This window comes from Halichoerus grypus, chromosome 3, assembly GCF_964656455.1.
Source record: "Halichoerus grypus chromosome 3, mHalGry1.hap1.1, whole genome shotgun sequence".
In the NCBI taxonomy this organism is placed as follows: domain Eukaryota; kingdom Metazoa; phylum Chordata; class Mammalia; order Carnivora; family Phocidae; genus Halichoerus; species Halichoerus grypus.
In genome coordinates this window covers 121720484-121739507 of record NC_135714.1, presented here as the reverse complement: position 1 = coordinate 121739507, position 19024 = coordinate 121720484, and the positions used below count along the sequence as shown (strand labels likewise).

The window sequence follows — 19024 nt, the reverse complement described above, 5'->3', positions numbered from 1 at the left end:
ATATATAAATATAAGTAAATGGGGATTATACATAAACATATATAGGCATAATACAAAATTTTGAAATTATTTTTGATGACTTGAGTTTGCAAGTGTGGATAACTCAGGATGGGCTATGTTATTGTAGAGAAATAAACAAATTCAACTTTTAAAGGCTTAGAAGAACAAACGCATATTTCTCACTCAAGATATATGTCTACAGTGGATTGGCTAGGGTGCTAATCAAAATCTTTACAATTGGAGACCAAGATGAAGGAGTTTCTACCATCTGCAGCAAAGGCAGGCAGTGGCAGTGGCAAAGAAACCTTGCAAATTGTGCATTAGCTATTAAAGCATCTACTCAAAGGTGACACCCATAACTTCTAACATTTCTTTTTTTTTTTTTTAAGATTTTATTTATTTTGACAGAGAGAGACACAGCAAAAGAGGGAACACAAGAGGGGGAAGTGGGAGAGGGAGAAGCAAGCTTCCCTCTGAGAAGGGAGCCTGATGCGGGGCTTGATCCCAGGACCCTGGGATCATGACCTGAGCCGAAGGCAGACGCTTAACGACTGAGCCACCCAGGCGCCCCAACTTTCAATATTTCATTGGCCAGAGCAAGTTCATGGCTATGTCATCCTAATAAATGCAATCCTACTGTGTGCACAGAAAGGGTGATGGCACTGATGACTACAACTAGCCCTGGTTCTATGTGTTCAAAGAGACAAATGTGGGGTTTGGATGTTCATGACTTGTCTCCACAACTTTTAAAGGCAGGTCATATTCTTGCAGCTTCTTGTAAACATAGTATTCCATTTGTTTAAGTATTTTGCTAATGAGGTCAAGATGAAATTTTTATTACAGTTTTGCTCTGCTTCACCTCACTTTGTTTCTCAAATAAAACTTTTTTTCTAAGTCTAGTCTTTACTGAGAGTTCTAGAGGGGAGGTGGGTGGGCGGATGGGTTAGCCTGGTGATGGGTATTAAAGAGGGCACGTACTGCATGGAGCACTGGGTGTTACACACAAACAATGAATCATGGAACACTACATCAAAAACTAATTATGTAATGTATGGTGACTAACATAACATAATAAAATTTAAAAAAAATAAAATAAATAAAAAGTATAATATGGGAATTGAGATAAGTGATTAAGAATGGACTTACTCCTGTGCGTGGATGGCTCAGTGGGTTAAGCATCTGATTCTTGATTTTGGCTCAGGTCATGATCTCAGGGTTGTGAGATCAAGCCCTGTGTCCATGGAATCTGTTTAAGATTATCTCTCTCTCCCTCTACCCATCACCTCTGCTCACCCCAGCTTGTGAACTCTCTCTTAAAAAAAAAAACAAAAACAGATTTACTCCTTCTTAAAAATGTGAACAACAATTCTTACTATGTTCATAGGTAGATGTTGGGCCAACTTGAACTATAAAACTCGACATTATTTTTATTATTTGATTTTTAGAAGTATTTTTGTACATTTTAGAATTCAGGGCAACATTGGTTTCTATTTGTTAAATATCAAGACAAATGTTTGAGAGCTTATTGTTTTGAATCTTTAAGCTAAGTAAAGATCAGACAAAGAGCCACTGTACAGTCCTCCTAGAAGGATGCATAGATTTGTCTCACACTGATTGGAAAGCAGAGTGTCTTTTAAGAAAAGCTTTATGATGGCTGCAGAGCAGGGAGAACATTTGTCTTGTGTATGTATTCATGCAACTGAAATTGAACTCATTCAGATTGTGAGACTGGTGATATGTTTGCAGTACATTTTGAACATTGCCCTCCAAAGATAAAAGGGTGAATGGCCCAGTCACTTTTTAGACCTATAATTTTGGGCTCCATGCCCTGAAATGGTTCTCTGATTCACTTATTTCTCGAGGCTCTGTTTCTGACATGTGTTTCATTTGCTTTCTAAGTGCTTTAATTAGTGGCATCTGAATCTCTTTCTTAGCACTAATATAAAAAAAATCCTAATACTTAACCATTATGGTTTATGGCTGTTAACATACAGCAAAAAAAATTGTAAGGTTTTCTGCAGGCCCACAAGGCAGCGGATGAACAGATGAATGGCCTTTGAACAAAATCAAAAGATCTGCATTTACCAAGCCTCTTTTCATGCAATTATCTGTTTCACAATTATAGTTGATTATTTAAATTTCTAGATTCTAAATACATGTTTCAGTTTTACTCAAGTATTTTTTTTTTTTTAAAGATTTTATTTATTTATTTATGTGAGAGAGAGAGAGAGAGAAACAGCATGAGAGGGGATAGGGTCAGAGGGAGAAGCAGGCTTCCCGCTGAGCCGGGAGCCCGATGTGGGACTCGATCCCAGGACTCTGGGATCATGACCTGAGCCGAAGGCAGTCGCTTAACCAACTGAGCCACCCAGGCGCCCTACTCAAGTATTTTGACATATTGCATTCTTGCTCTTCTTTTATTAAATGTTTCCTTTGTTTTGTGAATAATTTACATATGCATTTGTTTTTCTGTTTTTTTTTTATTATGTTATGTTAATCACCCAAATAGTTACTGAGTGTCTATCTTACTCTGTGGCAGGCTGCTGAGCTTTAGCTGACGTGGGTCCCCCCCTCTTGAAGCTTGCTGTCTGGTAAGGGAGACAACCATTAATCAAATAATTGCACAGTTTAAAGTTGCTACCTTCCTAAGTTCTGTGAGCTAGAGGAACGTGGGGTGATTAGAGCATGTAACAGGGAGATCTCATCTTGTTGGGGTAGAGTGGCATGGTTAGGGAAATGTTCTCTGAAAAAAAGCAGAGTGGTTAGAGATCTGAAAGCGAGATGAACCAGGAGCAGGTAGGTATAAATTGTGTCCCGGCAAGGGGCACAGCCTGTGCAAAGATGCTGGAATGGTGGGAAGCAGAGCTAGTCCTGAGAAGGGCAGCGCCAAGAGCAGTAAGGGAAGCAGGGGCCTCCTGCTGAAGAGGATGGAGAGGCCAGTTACAGTCATGTGCAGGTCTCCAGTGGTTTTTCATTATCCTGTGAACTAGGAGGCCTTTGAAAGATTTTAAGCTGAAGAATAATATGTGATTTGGAGTTTTGAAGAGGATCATTCCAATTGCTCTGCAAAGAAGGTTTGGAGCTGGGCAATATCCATGCGGAGGTCAGGTGGGAGGATCTTGTTACTCCTGGGCCCCAGATGACTCTAGCTTGCATCAGGATGGTGATGGTGGAAAGAGGGACAAGTGGATATATCCTAATGATAATCAGAAAATAAAAGGAACTTGGTGATGAATTGAAAATAGAAATGAGATATCTATAACACAATTTTCTGAGGTCTGTTCTCAGTGTAGCCTGACTCAGCATTCAGTGTCTGACTGTTGAAACGAAAGTAGATTAAAACAAAACATCATTTATTTAAAATGTTCTCATACATTAAAAATGGATGAATAACATGTATGCTTATTAGTTCTATCCAGCTTAATCAATGCATTAATATCAATATTTTGCAAAGAAATTGAGAACTGGCCTTTGTAGATGGCACTAGCAAATTCTGTCTCCCTTGTGGAGGAACAGTCCACCTCGGACTAGTGTCTTGCTTTATTTGGCATGGCCTTTCCCCTTAGGCTGAGACTGTGCAATTGACAGCAAATGTGACCTTTATACAGGCTTGTTAAAACATCTATTCAAGAGAAATTGTATTCTGTTCAGAGAAGGACAGTGCCATTTTACTCAGGTTTGGATTAGATAATAGTAAATCATGATGTAATAATGTTGAAAGCTACATCATCAACTGGGACTCATAAAAGAGAAATTACTTCTCATAGATCATACACATGTGCACAAGCAGCTACATGTGGCCGATTTGCCTAACACCATTTCAAATCTTTTTCTTTCAAGTTTTTGATGGTAGATAAATATTTTTTGTTTATATAAGATTTATCATTCTTCTGACTGATATCCAAGGACTTCCCTAAGTCACAGAACTAGTTTTCCAGAAAAATCTATTCATTCTGATACAAAAATCTTTCAACTGAGAAGTTGGATGAAGGCCTCTTCCTCTTCCCTCCCCTCCCCCTTCCCACCCCTCATCCCCTCCCCTCCTCCACTCCCCTCTCTCTCCCCTTTGTCTTCCCCCTCCCCTTCCCTCTCCCCTTTCCCTTCCTTTCCTTTCTGTTTTAAAGAGTGACCACTTTTCTTGGTAATGACTCCTTTGGTAATGACTCTTTCATACCCACATAATTTTATCCATCAGAATATCTATTGACTTTTTTCAAACTATATCCAGAATCCAGACAGTTCTCACCACCTTCACCATTACAGTTCTCATCTAAATCAACATCATCTCCATCCTATGTTATTGCAAAGACCGTCTGACTAGTCTTCTGGCTTTTAAGCTTGTCCCAGGGTTATATTCTCCCCACAGTAGTCAGTGACCCCTGAAAAATGTCACCTGTATCATAACACTCCTATAAGTAAATGGTTTTTTGGCTGCCCATCTCAGAATAAGGGCTATGTTCCTATCATAGTCCTTAAGACGCTGCATTATTACTGCACTTGAGCTCACTCTCTGACCTCATCTCCTCCTCTCATCCTCTCTAGGGACACCCTGTCCTCCTTGCTGTCTCTCAGACATTCCAAGCATCCTCTCACATTAAGACCTCTTTGTTACTATTTTTAATGCCTGAATGTTCTGCCTCTAGATATTGTGATTTGTTCCTTCACTTTCTTCAGGGATGTACTCAATCATTGTCTGATCAGAAAGTCCTTTTCTGACCACCTTATCTAAAATAGCACCTTTCATATCATTCTCAATTACTTTTTCCTGCCTTAATTTTCCTCGTTGTACATATCAATCTCCTAGTATATATGGGTGTTTATCTACCTCTTCAGTTCTTTTTTCCACTAGAATGTAAGCCCTATAATAGTTGGGACTTTGACTTTTGTTCAGCCTAGCATCCCCAGCATTTAGAATAGTACCTCATATCTAGCAGGTGCTCAATTACTTTTGGTTTAAGGGATAAATATTGCTATAGTTCACATTTTCTAGAAACTGGAAAAGGCAAAAAACTGATTGTTCCCTAGAGACTCCAGAAGGAATGCATCTCTGTCCACACTGATTTTAGGATGTCTGACCTCTAGATCCATAGGAAAATACATTTGTGTTGCTTTAAGACACTAAATTTGTGGTAGTTTGTTTCAGCAGCAATAAAAGCTAATAAGCTTCTGGAGCTCTCTAAGATGCAGCCTCATAATCCTTTTTAACTCAGTGTATGGATTCGAATTGGCATGCATGGTAGTCATTAGTATTGTTCACTAAATATTTCTGGTTTTTCTTTTGGGTATATGGCAAAATTAAGTGTTACTGCCTGCTTGAAGTTAGGTGTGACCATGTGGCTTTCTTAGAAAGATGACTAGTTAGTGGAAGTAGCATATGTAACTTCCAGGTAATGTTTATAAGCCTTTGCAAATTCTGCCATCCTGCCATTTTTCTTGTTATTGAAGTGTTGAATTTTTTTAAAGATTTATTTATTTATTTATTTATTTGGAGGGGTGAGGGAGTGGCAGAGCGAGAGGGAGAGAAAATCCCAAGCAGACTCAGCACCGAGCATGGACCCCAAGAGGGCTCGATCCCCCGACTCTGAGATCGTGACCCTGAGATGACAACCTGACCTGAAACCAAGAGTCTGATCCCCAACTAACTGTGCCACCTAGGTGCCCTATGAGTGTAGAATCTTGATGAAATATACTCTCCGTGAGCCTGGTCTCCTGAGAAAACAATGAGCACATTCCCTCAGCCAACACCAATGGACTTGTAGTGTGAATGAGAGATCATTTTGTGTAAGCTGCTGAGATTTGGGGGCTACTTTGTCAAAATAGCAAAATCTAGCCCAAACGTTCTCAAACATTTTGATCTTAGGATCTTTTTTACAATCTTAAAATTTCTTGACATCCCAAAGAGTTCTTGTTTATGTGGGGTTATCTATCAATTTTTATCATGCTAGGAATTAAAATAGACATTCTTAAATAATTCACTTAAAAATAAATCCATTTTATGTCCACATAAAATATTATATTTTATTTATTTTTTTAAAGATTTTATTTATTTGACAGAGAGAGACAGCGAGAGAGGGAACACAAGCAGGGGGAGTGGGAGAGGGAGAAGCAGGCTTCCCACGGAGCAGGGAACCTGATGCGGGGCTCGATCCCAGGACCCTGGGATCACGACCTGAGCCAAAGGCAGACGCTTAACGACTGAGCCATCCAGGTGCCCCACATAAAATATTTTAATGAAAAAACTATATTTTCCAGAGCAAAAATAATTTTATGAGAAGAGTGGTCCTTTTATACATATTTGTAAATATTTTTAATGTTTGGCTTTATATAATCCAGCTGGATTCCCATTATCTGCTTTCACAGCATTCAAACTGTTGCCATTTGTTATGGTTGAAGTATATGGAAAAGATCCAGCCTCACGTAATTATATTATATAGTTGTAAAGGGAGAAGTATTTTAATACCCTTTCCAGATAATTGTGGATATTATTCTTTGATACTACACTAGAACTCTGTAAGTAGTAGTTTTTTAAAGGTGAATTGCAATGTGGAGCTGAAATCATATTAATGAACTTCTCATACTGATACATAAGATCCATTGGTCTGTCTTTTTATTATTCAAGTATAATTAACATACAGTATTATATTAGTTTCAGGAGTACAATATAACAATTCAACAATTCTATACATTTCTCAGTGTTCAACCATAAGATTCATAGAAGAAAACATAAGCAGTAATTTCTTTGACAGAAGCCATAGAAACACTTTTCTAGACATGCCCCTCCTGCAAGGAAAACAAAAGCAAATTTAAGCTATTGGGACTAAATCAAAGTAAAAAGCTTCTGATAGCTAAGGAAACTATCAGCAAAACAAAAAGGCAACTTACTGAATGGGAAAAGATATTTACAAATGACATATCTGATAATGGATTAATATCCAAAATATATAAAAACTTATTCAATTCAAAACCAAAAAAACAAATAATCTAACTAAAAAGGGGCAAAGGACCTGAATAGACATTCCCCCCGCAAAAAAAAAAAAAAAAAAAAACCATACAGATGACCAACACACACATGAAGAGATATTCACTGTCACTAATTACCAGAGAAATGTAAATCAAAACCATAATGAGATATCACTTTACACCTGTCAGAATGGCTAAAACCATTAGTCTATCTTGCACGTTATTTTTTTATTATATTAGTCAGTGTACAGTACATCATTAGTTTTTGATGTAGTGTTCCATGATTCACTGTTTGTGTATAACACCCAGTGCTCCATGCAGTACGTGCCCTCCTTAAGACCCATCACTGGTGGACATATGCATGACTTGGAAAGGCATCCATTTGTTCATTTGAAAAACCTTGACTCGCTGAGTTTTGCAGATCTTCTAAATGTTAACACATTTCATTATACACTATCAAAATCCAACATTCTTTAGTATTGCTAACAAAACCTTTAGAGAAGATTTTATGTATCGAGAAATTGTTAAGACACTGTTGCCAGATACACGTTTTACAATATTCTAGCATTCTTTTGAATATTCAAATTCCATTGAGTTTTTTAAAATTTTATTTTATGTTAATCACCATACATTACATCATTAGTTTTTGATGTAGTGTTCCATGATACATTGTTTGCGTATAACACCCAGTGCTCCATTCAATACGTGCCCTCTTTAATACCCATCACCAGGCTAACCCATCCCCCCCTTGAGAACCCTCAGTTTGTTTCTCAGAGTCCATAGTCTCTCATGGTTCGTCTCCCCCTCTGGTTCCCCCCCTTCATTTTTCCCTTCCTGCTATCTTCTTCTTCTTCTTCTTTTTTTTTTTTTTATAACATATAATGTATTATTTGTTTCAGGGGTACAGGTCTGTGATTCAACAGTCTTACACAATTCACAGCTCTCACCATAGCACATACCCTCCCCAATGTCTATTACCCAGCCACCCCATCCCTCCCACCCCCGACCACTTCAGCAACCCTCAGTTTGTTTCCTGAGTTTTGAGTGTCAACGTTTTTTTCCTTGAAGTGGCAAAACTCACTTTGTCTATTTTCAAGAAATACTCAATTCTGCAAATATCAGCAAAATTCTCAAGCCTGAATAATTATAGTTTTTAGGTTAATTATTCTTTCAAGTAAAAATGGTATGTAATGAAAATAGCAGCTAGTTCAACTTGCAACACAAGTTGAAATACAACAGTATTTCCCAGAGATGACCATTATGGACAGCAGCTGCTGACATGGCTCTTAATGATCCCCGCCCCTAGGAAATCATGCTTTTGTGTCATTTTTTCCCCTTGAAAGAGCTGGCTGCTGGTGACTTGCTTCTAACAAATAGAGTATGGCAAAAGTGAGGAGTGTCACTTCTGTGATTGGATATAAAAGACTATGATTTCCATCTTGCTGGATTTCTCTCTCTGGTTCTTCTCAAATGCTTGCCCCATGGAAAGGGCAACCTGGCAAAGAATGGAGAGTGCTCTCCAGCCAATAACTATAGGGAACTGAGGTCCTCAGTCCAAGTACCCCAAGTAACTTAATCCTGCTAACAACCACATGGATAAGGTTGGAAATGGGGAGGGATCCATTTCTCTCCAGTTAGACCTTGACATGCTTGTGGTCCCAGGTGGCACCTTGATTGCACCCTTGTAAGAAACCTGAGCCAGAGGACCCAGCTAAGCAGTGCATGAGTTCCTGACCCACAGAAACCAAGATAATAAACGTATGTTGTTTTAAGCTGATAGGTTTGGCGGCAAACTGCTCAGAAATAGATAACTAATACAACTATCTACTTCATTAGAAGTGCTTTATATATATGTTTAATTTTTGTCACATGGAATATTAAAGTGTGTCCTTAAGTTCCAAGATTTAATGTAAAAAATTATGAATTTTTACTAATTCATCAAAAATATTCTTAGAATGAATTTTAGTACATGGTGATGAAGTATACAAAATCTGCTAGTACGAGTTGATTCTAAGGCCTCAATTTGTTCTAAGCACCCAGTAATTTTATCCACCACTATATTTGTCCAATCAGTGCAAATGCCAACACAGTAAAAGAGGACACATGCCAACACAGTAAAAAAGACAAGTAATGTATTGATAATTGCTTTGATTTCACAGAACTCCTGAAAAGTTTCCTGGGATCCCTAGGGATCTGAGGATTATACTTTCAGAGCTGCTGCTATAGACTATCCCAATTATCACATCAGATGAATTTTAATTTGCCATCCCTAGTCTATATATTACAACATAGTAAAGTTGCTCAAGGGAAGGCAATGCAAAATTTTCATTTAAAAAAGAAAACTGGTTTTTTATAAGGTTTTGAAATTCTGCCTATAGAGTACATGCACATGAATTGACTCTGCTTATCAATTCAGGACTGCTGAAACACTGCACCCCTGGGTTTACTACCCATCCAGGAGTATATATACCAAAACAGCATTTATTATCACTGTGACTTGCTGCACAAGTCACATTGACATCTTATTTCTTAATCATTAAGGAAGGCACTGTTAATATGTTTTTGTGTATGTGTTTGTGTGGGTGTGTGTTTTTGTGTGAGTTCTATAAGTAGGAATCTGGTACAGCTTGAATAAGATTTAAAACTATTTCCAAGTACATATTTCATGCTTGCTTCGGCAGCACATGTACTAAAATTGAAATGATACAGAGAAGATTAGCATGGCCCCTACACAAGGATGACATGCAAATCCAAGTACATATTTCACTTGTATCTTATTACTAACATTGGTGCTGTAATGAATAATAATAATATTTCTTTATGATAGGGAATTTAGAAAATAAATATGTATAAATCAAAAATTATGCATTATCTTTCCACTAAGATAAAAATCATTGTTAGGGGCGCCTGGGTGGCTCAGTTGGTTAAGCAACTGCCTTCGGCTCAGGTCATGATCCTGGAGTCCCTGGATCGAGTCCCGCATCGGGCTCCCTGCTCGGCAGGGAGTCTGCTTCTCCCTCTGACCCTCCCCACTCTCATGCTCTCTCTCTCTCATTCTCTCTCTCTCAAAAAAAAAAAAAAAAAAAAAATCATTGTTAGTTGTTTTGTGTGTTTTCTTTCTCTTCATGCATTTGAAATTCACATGGGTAATATTTTAAATTTTCTTTAACGATATTAACAGGCAATTTGAACCCTAGAACTAGCTTTGAAACTTCTGGTTGTGCTTGTCAATAAATTAAACACCAAAGCACATTGATTTCATTGTGAAGAATCCTGGTTTCACATCACAAAGGCAGCAGTATTCAATTATCCAAAATGTTTTTAAAAAGTTAAAGCTTTTTCACTGTAGGTTAATTTTGTTTATACTGTTAAACATGTTATATAAAGTGATAATGAAAGATATATATTATTGGCCTACCTTTTACATGTTATCATATACATTTTATAGATTATAAGTTCACATGTATCCATGCATCAGTATACAAATTATAAAGCAAAGGAAAAAACATAATAAGAAACACACCAGAATTATCTTGTATTGTTAAATGATAGGGATAACATGTTTCAAGTTCCTGAGGATTGATTTTGTTTTATTAAGCATGGACCCCCTAGATGATACAAGGCAGTCAGCACTAGTTTAAAATGCAGGTGACATTCTTGTACATTCCTTGCTTCTGGTTATTGGTTTTATTATGCTGAATGGCTTCCCAATCTCAGAATCATTTCCCAGCATTCAAGTTCTACTTGAATATCTCAGATGTCTACACAGTTGATCCTTGTCACTCAATGTAGGTTTTAGGGAGAGAGAAGGTAGTGAAAGCAATCCTTACATATAATTTTATGTGGAAATTTTATGTGCATACATTCTTGTATGCATCCTACTCTAGAGCATGTCATGGTAGATTAACATATCTCAGATGTCTACACAGTTGATCCTTGTCACTATGGCTGAGCTGATCCTTTGTAGCTGATTGACACATTATGGCCAAAATTAATACTGTAGCCAGAGCTCTGATAGACTGTTACACTGAAATCTCTCATTATTTCTCCACCTTGATTTCTACCAAAGAGTTGATAAAACTCCTTAAAAACACAATGAAAAATCTGAAAATAAGTAAATATTTTCTGTGGTTGGCTACTGCTCATCTCTTTTTCACACTTACATCTATTGATTTCAAGATGAAATTAGTTTTTAAAATAAAAGTGCTCTTAAATGGTATAGATACAGCACGTTCTTTGCAGACTTCTATCTTTCAGGGGTCAGAGAAGGGTCTCAAGATATATAGATAGATGGATAACTGTTTTATATTTAATGGCCAGGGATTCCTGCCATTAAAATCTGGGTTCTAGGCTATTACTACCCTCATTTATTATTTATAAAACTCTGTCAGTGTACATGGTATTTAATGTTCGATGAAATTGTGCCAGACAAATTCCCCTCCCTGAGGAGCCTCCAAGCTGAAAACAGGTGGAGAAGGATGTAGGAGAGAAATTGTGGGAAGGACAGAGATTGATTAAGGGTTGCAAAGTTGGCATTACTTTGCCCAGTAGGTGGATGGCAAGTAGAACTTGAATGCTGGGAAATGATTCTGATATTGGGAAGCCATTCAGCATAATAAAACCAATAACCAGAAGAAAGGAAAGGTATCAGAAAAGGAGAATCTCACTCTCTAAGTGAGAAATCCACATCTTCACCTCTGAAATTTCTTCATGCATCGTGTTCACCTGGTTTCTCAGCACCACCTCTTACTCATCATGTTCCAAACCAGTGGTTCTCAAACTTGAACATCATCAGAAGTTTGTTAAAACCAGTTGTGATTACTGGGCCACATATTGGTCAGAGTATCTGAATCAATGAGTCTGGGGTCTTGAATTTACATTTCTAACAAGTTTTCAGGAATTGCTGCTATTGGAACCGCCCTTTGAGAACCTCCATCCTAAACTAGTATCTCTAATTCCTCTTACATCTTGTCCTCCAAACCGCAGCTTAGAGTCATCTCCAATTCTTACCTTACAATCAGACAATTCCCCAGTTCTGTGTTTGCTTTCCTAAGAATGTCCTTCAGATTTGTTTTAGCTTTTCGAACTGACAGCTATTGATCTAATCAGATACTACTACCATTCCTATCACTACTGCTAGCAACAGTAGGAACTACAATCACTAAGTACTTTGAACACCTGCTATATGCAAGACTATATAGTAACCACTTTTAAACATATTATCTCACTAAATAATGCCACTAGATCATCTGTATTATCCCCACTTAAAAGGGAAAAAATTCATTTGCAGCAAGATTAATTCACTTGCAGTGAGTATTACAGAAAGGATATAAATGAAAGTCTGTCTGACACCAAAACCCATGCATTTATGTCCATCTTGTAGTCAGACCCTGACTGAAGACCACCTCTTTCATGCAGTCCCTCATTTATGACTAGGTCAGTGCAATAGTGAGCCCTCTCCCTTCTCTCAACTACTAAAGATCCCCTTTATACTACAAAGACTTAGTATATGATGCGGTGGCATTAGCAATCAGTACAGAAGGGATAGATTAATCAAGATATGTCACTTGGACAATTAAGTGCTGTGTGACATAATACACAAATAAATAGCAGATGGAATAAAATCCTCAAGTGAAAAATAAAACTGAAAATTTTAAAATAAAACATAAGATGCCAAAGTACAAATTTCACACAAGTGGTAAACATGAACACCTGTCGGAGTAAAAAAAATGATAAAAAAATGAAAGTTAAACCATAAACCAGGCAAGTTATTTGCAGTGAATTTGAACAATGAAGGATTGGGTAAGAAAATATATAATTAACTGTTAAATCTTCATGATTCACAAAAGAGGAAAACCAGATGGCCAGTATGTTTATGGAAATATGTTCATAATTCAAAAATAATAAGGGAAATTCATGTTGTATATCAGCACAATATAAGTCCATACACGTCGGATTAGTGTGTCTGAGCATCTGCAGAGATGTGAATCCCTGGGAATTCCTGTGGTGTGCTGGTTGGTGTGTAACTTAGTTCAATTACTTTGGAGAGAAGTTTGAAATATCTACTAACATTGATAATGTCCATACCTATGACTTATTAATTCTGCTTCTAGGTAAATACTCTGAAACATCTCTTCGGCAGACATACAAAGATATATGTGCAAGGATGTTTATCACAACATTCTTGAAATAGGAAAACATTGAGAACATGCCACATGTTCTTTTTTTAAGATTTTATTTATTTATTAGAGAGAGAGAGAGAATAAGTGAGGGGGAGGGACGGTGGGAGAGGGAGAAACAGACTCCCTGCTGAGCAGGGAGCCTGATGTGAGGCTCAGTCCCAAGACCCTGAGATCATGACCTGACCAGAAGGCAGACACTTAACCAACTTAGCCACCCAGGTGCCCCTAAGCCACATGTTCTTAATAGGTTATTGGATAATTAATTTTTGTGGCATATTTATACAAAGAACACAATTCCTCAGTTAAAACAGATAAAATCTATATGCATTATCATGGATCCATCTCATAAACATAATTTTGAATACAATTAGTAAATCACAATGTATACAAAAATGGTATTATTTTTGTAAACTTAAAATACACAGGAATCCTATATATTATTTGTGAATCCAAACATACGAGTTAAAGTAAATATATGAACAAGAAGAATATATAACAAGAAGAATTTCAGGATGATGGTAACCCCTGGGGAAGGGGAAGGAAAAAGGGATGGGGGTTGGCCGTAATTGTATAAGTAATCTTTTGTTTATTATTTAGATTAAGAAGTCTGAGCCAAATATGGCAAAATGCTAATGCTTATTAAATTAATATGGCAAATACTTGTGTTATTTTTCTCTTCATTTATAAAATTTTTGTGATCAAAAAGGGAACATTTTAACAAAGTCTTCCATGGTGAAAGATATTGTAAATATTCTGGCTTAGTCAAAATATGACCATTTTCTTTGCTGCAAAACTTTTCAGTCATTAGTATGCTAATGGGCATTGTGAATTGCCAAGAGGGTAATGTCTTATGAAATAATTCCCAAACTTATTTGACCATAGAAGCCTTTTTTTTTTTTTTTTTAATAAAACGTCTATTAACATCTCAAGGATCTTTTGGGAAATGCTGTTGTACATCATAGCACTTAGCTTTCTCTAATTGTTTCATATAATTTAACTTGATTTCTCTGGTTATATTCTCCATCTCCTTGAATTAGGACCTGTCTTACTCCTTTTAGTTAGACATGTAATGGACATGTAATAAATACTTTGATAGCTTGTTTGATTTTTCTGAGAAATTATTGTGCAAACCATTATACTCAATGTAGGTTTTAGGGAGAGAGAAGGTAGTGAAAGCAATCCTTACATATAATTTTATGTGGAAATAGAAAGCAAAACTCAAGAACACAAAGATCAACACAAGATTAACAGTATTTTTCAAACAAGTGGAATATATCGATGATAGAACATTGCCAGAACTAGTTGCTGGAAACTTCCTTTCTACATTTATTCATTCACCTCATCCAACAGGTATTGTGAAATAGCTAAAAAGAATTGATAGCTTCATAACATATAGGAAGTATATATAATGCAATGTATAAGATTTCCCAGAATTAAATCATGAATGAGTTCTCAAAGAACTGAACCCCTTTGAAACTATATTGAGCATAAATCCATTCACAATTTTATTAAAGAATTAATTCATATGAAGATTTATAAATACTATCTATTTGGTTCACAAGGATATAATTTTGACACACAGTAAATAAAATTGATTAAGCAAAAATTTGTTGACTTATACTTTATTTTTCATTGCCTGCACCTAAAACACTGTTAGCCAAACTTAATATCAGAAAGGAATTTCCCTCATTTCTAACCTTTTGACAATTTACAAATATATTAAATACAAATGTTAAATGGAAATATCAAAATTTTAAAGTAGATATGCAAGATCTAGTACCAAGAGTAAATAAGTTAACCCTTGTCCATTTGAGTGTTTCAGAAAAGCACTCTGTGATTCTCATTTCATAACTTCTACCATTTTGTATTTGGTAAAATTCTACTGCTATTTGCTTAAAGATAAAACACTTGAATCTCATTCTTTTTTAATTTTTCATTTTATTATAATTTCTACAGTTCTTTAAAAATTGTTTTAGAACATACATAAGAGAAAATTCCTGCCCTTTACAGAAACTAAATTTGTATATGGTAAAATCTCATGTGAAGTATAATTCAATACCTTTAATATTATTCAGGTTAATTTAGAATTCTGACCTTCCTAAGAGAAATTCATATTAATACTAAGAAAGTAATCTGTGTTTTCAGACTTGTTATTATGTTGGAATCTAATGCTGAGAACAGTTTTTAAATGGTTTCACTAAAAAATTCTACAGGTACCTAAAAGTTTTTAGAGATGTGATTTTTCATCTGTTTTGTTATTTTAGCCTTGGAAGTATAGTGATATACATAATAAATGTGTATCTTCTCTAACTGTATTACCTTTTAATATTGAACTGGAATGTTAATAATAAATTGATTTTATATAGAGTAGAGGTAGGTGGGGAAGAATGATACATTATCTGCTTTGGGTGCTTCTGGTAATGTTAGTACTTCAGTACCCTTTGTATAATGTTATCATGACTCAGAGTAAAGTTACAATTAATAATTGTTTGAAATTTTTCTGCCAGTGAAGAAACTCGTATTTGGTTTCAGTGCACTGGTAGACCTTTGCAGTATTTCAGCCAGATGTTCTTCTCAACTGTCTAACTCATTTCACTATCAGCTGAAATAATATGACTCAAATCTGGCAGTTAACAGGAGTTAATGGCAGGACATTAACTCACTACTTATAACTGTCTGGGTAATAAAATGATATCACCAGTATTCCACTTAGGCTATTAAAGACAATAGAATAATCTACTATGTTACAAATAAATTGGAGTTGCAAATACATTATGAAGATAAGCATGAAGTATTTATTTTTGTAAACAATTTTTTGGATGAGGACATTTTTCAGATGGACTTTCATTGTTTGTACAGGTGCAACTATGGACATGTATATCTTAGAGTATTAATTCTCTAATATTGTGTCATTGTCAAAGTGCTCATGCCTTCCTGTTGCTCCTAGCCATTTTGCCATATGTTTACGGAAGTCTTGCTTGAAAAATATGTGTGTAGTGTCAGGTTTGGGGGGAAAGGTAAACCTTGTATAAAAGAAAATCAGAATGAATAGTATTTTAGTTATCTATTGCTATATAGCAAATTACCCCCCACACAAACACAAATCTTTGTGACTTTTACCAGCAAACATTTATTATCTCATATAGTTTCTGTGGATCTAAAATTTAGGGGTAGCTTAGCTGAGGGATTCTGGCTTGGGATCTTTTATGAGGTAACAGTCAAGATGTCAGTTGGAGTTGCGTTCATCTGAAGGCTTGATTGGGGTGTGAAATCTGCTTCCAGGATGGCTTAATCACATGGCTGGCAGGTGGTGCTGACTTTCAGAAGGAGGCCTCAGTTCCACATCATTTGGGCTATCCCTTTGAGTACCCTCTTACACTGCAACTGGTTTTTCTCAGAGTGAATGATACAAGAAAAAGGCAGAGGCCAAGTGGCTTTTATGAACTAACCTTGGAAATCACATACTATTGTTTCTGCAATATCATATTGGATATACAGGTATCCAGTGTGGGAGAGAACTATGTAAGTGTGTGAATACCAGAAAATGATGGTTATTGGAGGAGACTGCCTTAGAGGCTGGCTACTATAGGTAAGGAGGAGAAGAAAAAAGCATGTATAATTTGAATGAAACACTGTATCTTGACTTTGTTTCAGGACAATGAAGATCTCAATCACTGAAAATAATTTCTGACTCATTTTTGCAAGGTGAAGTAGCACAGATTTTTTTATATTGCTGTCTGTACAAATAAATCACTTTTGTTCATGTCAATAACTTTGAAATCTAGGTCATGCAGAAAGTTGTCATTTTATGATGGGGCAACTCTAGTGTCATACATCAAGAAGGTGACAGAGCTAGAATTAGAAAAGTAAGATCCAGCATTCTTGTCTTTTAACCTTTGGTCATAGTCATCGCTTCTTGCCAGTCCAGAAGTACCCCAAGAGATTCCCCAGATACTTATTGTTGAAATGGGTCAATATTATGCATCCATCTCCAGCCATTGTTCTATGAAACTGTAATTCAGAGAGACGTCAATTTGTTGTATCTATTCCACTGGTAGACGTACATCATTGGTTTTAAGACTTTTGTGACATTTTGATGATGAAACAATGAGGTTTGTAAGCAAAGACAGTGAGTAATTTACCTCCACATACATTTAACTTTGCAAACATCAAGTCATAGTAAAAAGAAATGCATCATTCTAGCCAAGCAGCTGAATCATAGCTGTAAAGCTAGACTTTCAACATGAAAACCAGGAGTGGAACAGTGAAGAGGTATGAGCACGATAAAGGTGGATTAAGGGAGAAGAGTGGGAGGGTAACCATAGTTTTGGAATTATGGCTCAGCACGTTGTTCTTACATCCCTTTCAATGGAAACAATCTCCATTCTCACCACAGGATGAGCTGCTAAAGTAAATGACAAGATCAACTTGAGATGTTTCGAATAAGAGATGTTAAGGTCAGTTCAGATGCTCAGTGTCTTTGTTTGAGACCAAGACATACTCGTAGATATACATTGTTTCTGATGAATTGCTAATTAGATTGAAGGGGAAACAAGGATGCACCTGGTATCTTTCTGCACCAAGGGATCACATTTCCTGGATATATTTTACTATCTGATTCCAGGAAGTCAAAGTCCAGTTCTATCAGCTGCAAAGCATCAGATATTTTTATACTTAATTAGGCTAAGTGCCTGATTTATGACACCTGAATCAAGGCTTCAGCAAGGTCATCCACCTCAAAGAGATCAACATCCAAAACGAATAGGTCTGCTACTGCCTTGCAGCTTGACACTCCTTTATAGACCCAATGACTATTATTAGAGTAAAAATTTGTTCTATTTGTAGACCTCAATTCCTGGCCTCTTACAAAAATCAAGAAAATTGAAAAATAATTTTCATATAGACTTGTAGTAGGAGTAATGTAGCTCGCTTTGGATAACTCTAGAATTTATTTCCTGGGTCTGTTGTGCAGAAGGTGGAAAATGGGGATAGTGAGGGTTATGCTACATTTATTTTTTTGTCCAATCATATGTAAACTAGATGAAAAGATGAATCTCTGCTCAGATTCCTGATTTGAGGAAAGTTTAATAACAAGCCTATGTACAAAGATGTGTTCAGGATTTAGGGAAAATAACAAATATGGTTCAGTGCCCTAGCAACTGTAATAGCAGAGAGCTATTGTTATCTTAGATTTTTAGGAGCAGAGGAAGAGAGAGGTAGCAGCGTCCAGAGTGAAGTGAGTCATTTGAAGTGCTGTGGTTTCAACAAAGGGATGCAGCTGACCAGTAGTGACCTGACTAGGAGGAACCAGGAAAATAAATATGCAGTCCTCACACTCCTGTTGACCTCTAATCTCCAGTACTAAACCCAGCTGGAAGCTTATCGATGCTCTTCATATAAGTCAGACTCTGGAGCACAGAGCAAGACAGAAAAAATGTGGGGTATGGATTCGGAGGGGCAAAAGGAAGATATCAAGCATGAAAGCATGCTTATAATTGGCAGAATTCAGATAAAAATATATGTTCTTATTCCTGACCTCTCTGAAATTAAAAATTAAAACAACGTGTGATCGTCTCTAGACTCTGCCTGGGTTTGAATCCTAGCTCCAACATTGACCTCTGGCAGGTGACTTACTCTCTCAAGGCTTCATCATTAAAGAGGATAATCATGGTGCTAAGTCCATGAGGTTGTTGTGAGGAATAAATGAATTAATATATATAAAGCACATAGACCAACGCCTGGCATATAGCAAGCATTATATGACTTTGCTATTATTATTGACTTAAGTCCCACACAGTATCCTATAGTTGTATTGCTCCTTTTTAGGACAAATAATGTGTATTGAGTTAACTTGGATTCCTGTTGTTATTATTTTTCAATAT

At 36.5% G+C, this 19024-nt stretch overlaps 1 protein-coding gene and 1 non-coding gene across 5 annotated transcripts in view; both read left to right on the top strand.

Annotated features, from left to right (window-relative positions):
• Positions 1-19024, top strand: part of INPP4B (inositol polyphosphate-4-phosphatase type II B) — an 802990-nt gene that overhangs the window by 308787 nt on the left and 475179 nt on the right. The window contains exon 3 of one of the 4 annotated variants that reach the window (XM_078069262.1): positions 2540-2591. The exons of the other annotated variants lie outside the window; for them this stretch is intronic. The gene's annotated coding sequence lies outside the window, so the exon portion shown is untranslated. The remainder of the gene's footprint in view (positions 1-2539; positions 2592-19024) is intronic. 4 annotated transcript variants of the gene reach the window in all.
• Positions 9626-9733, top strand: LOC118539904 (U6 spliceosomal RNA). Its single transcript, XR_004919392.1, has one exon. It is a non-coding gene; the product is annotated as a U6 spliceosomal RNA (small nuclear RNA).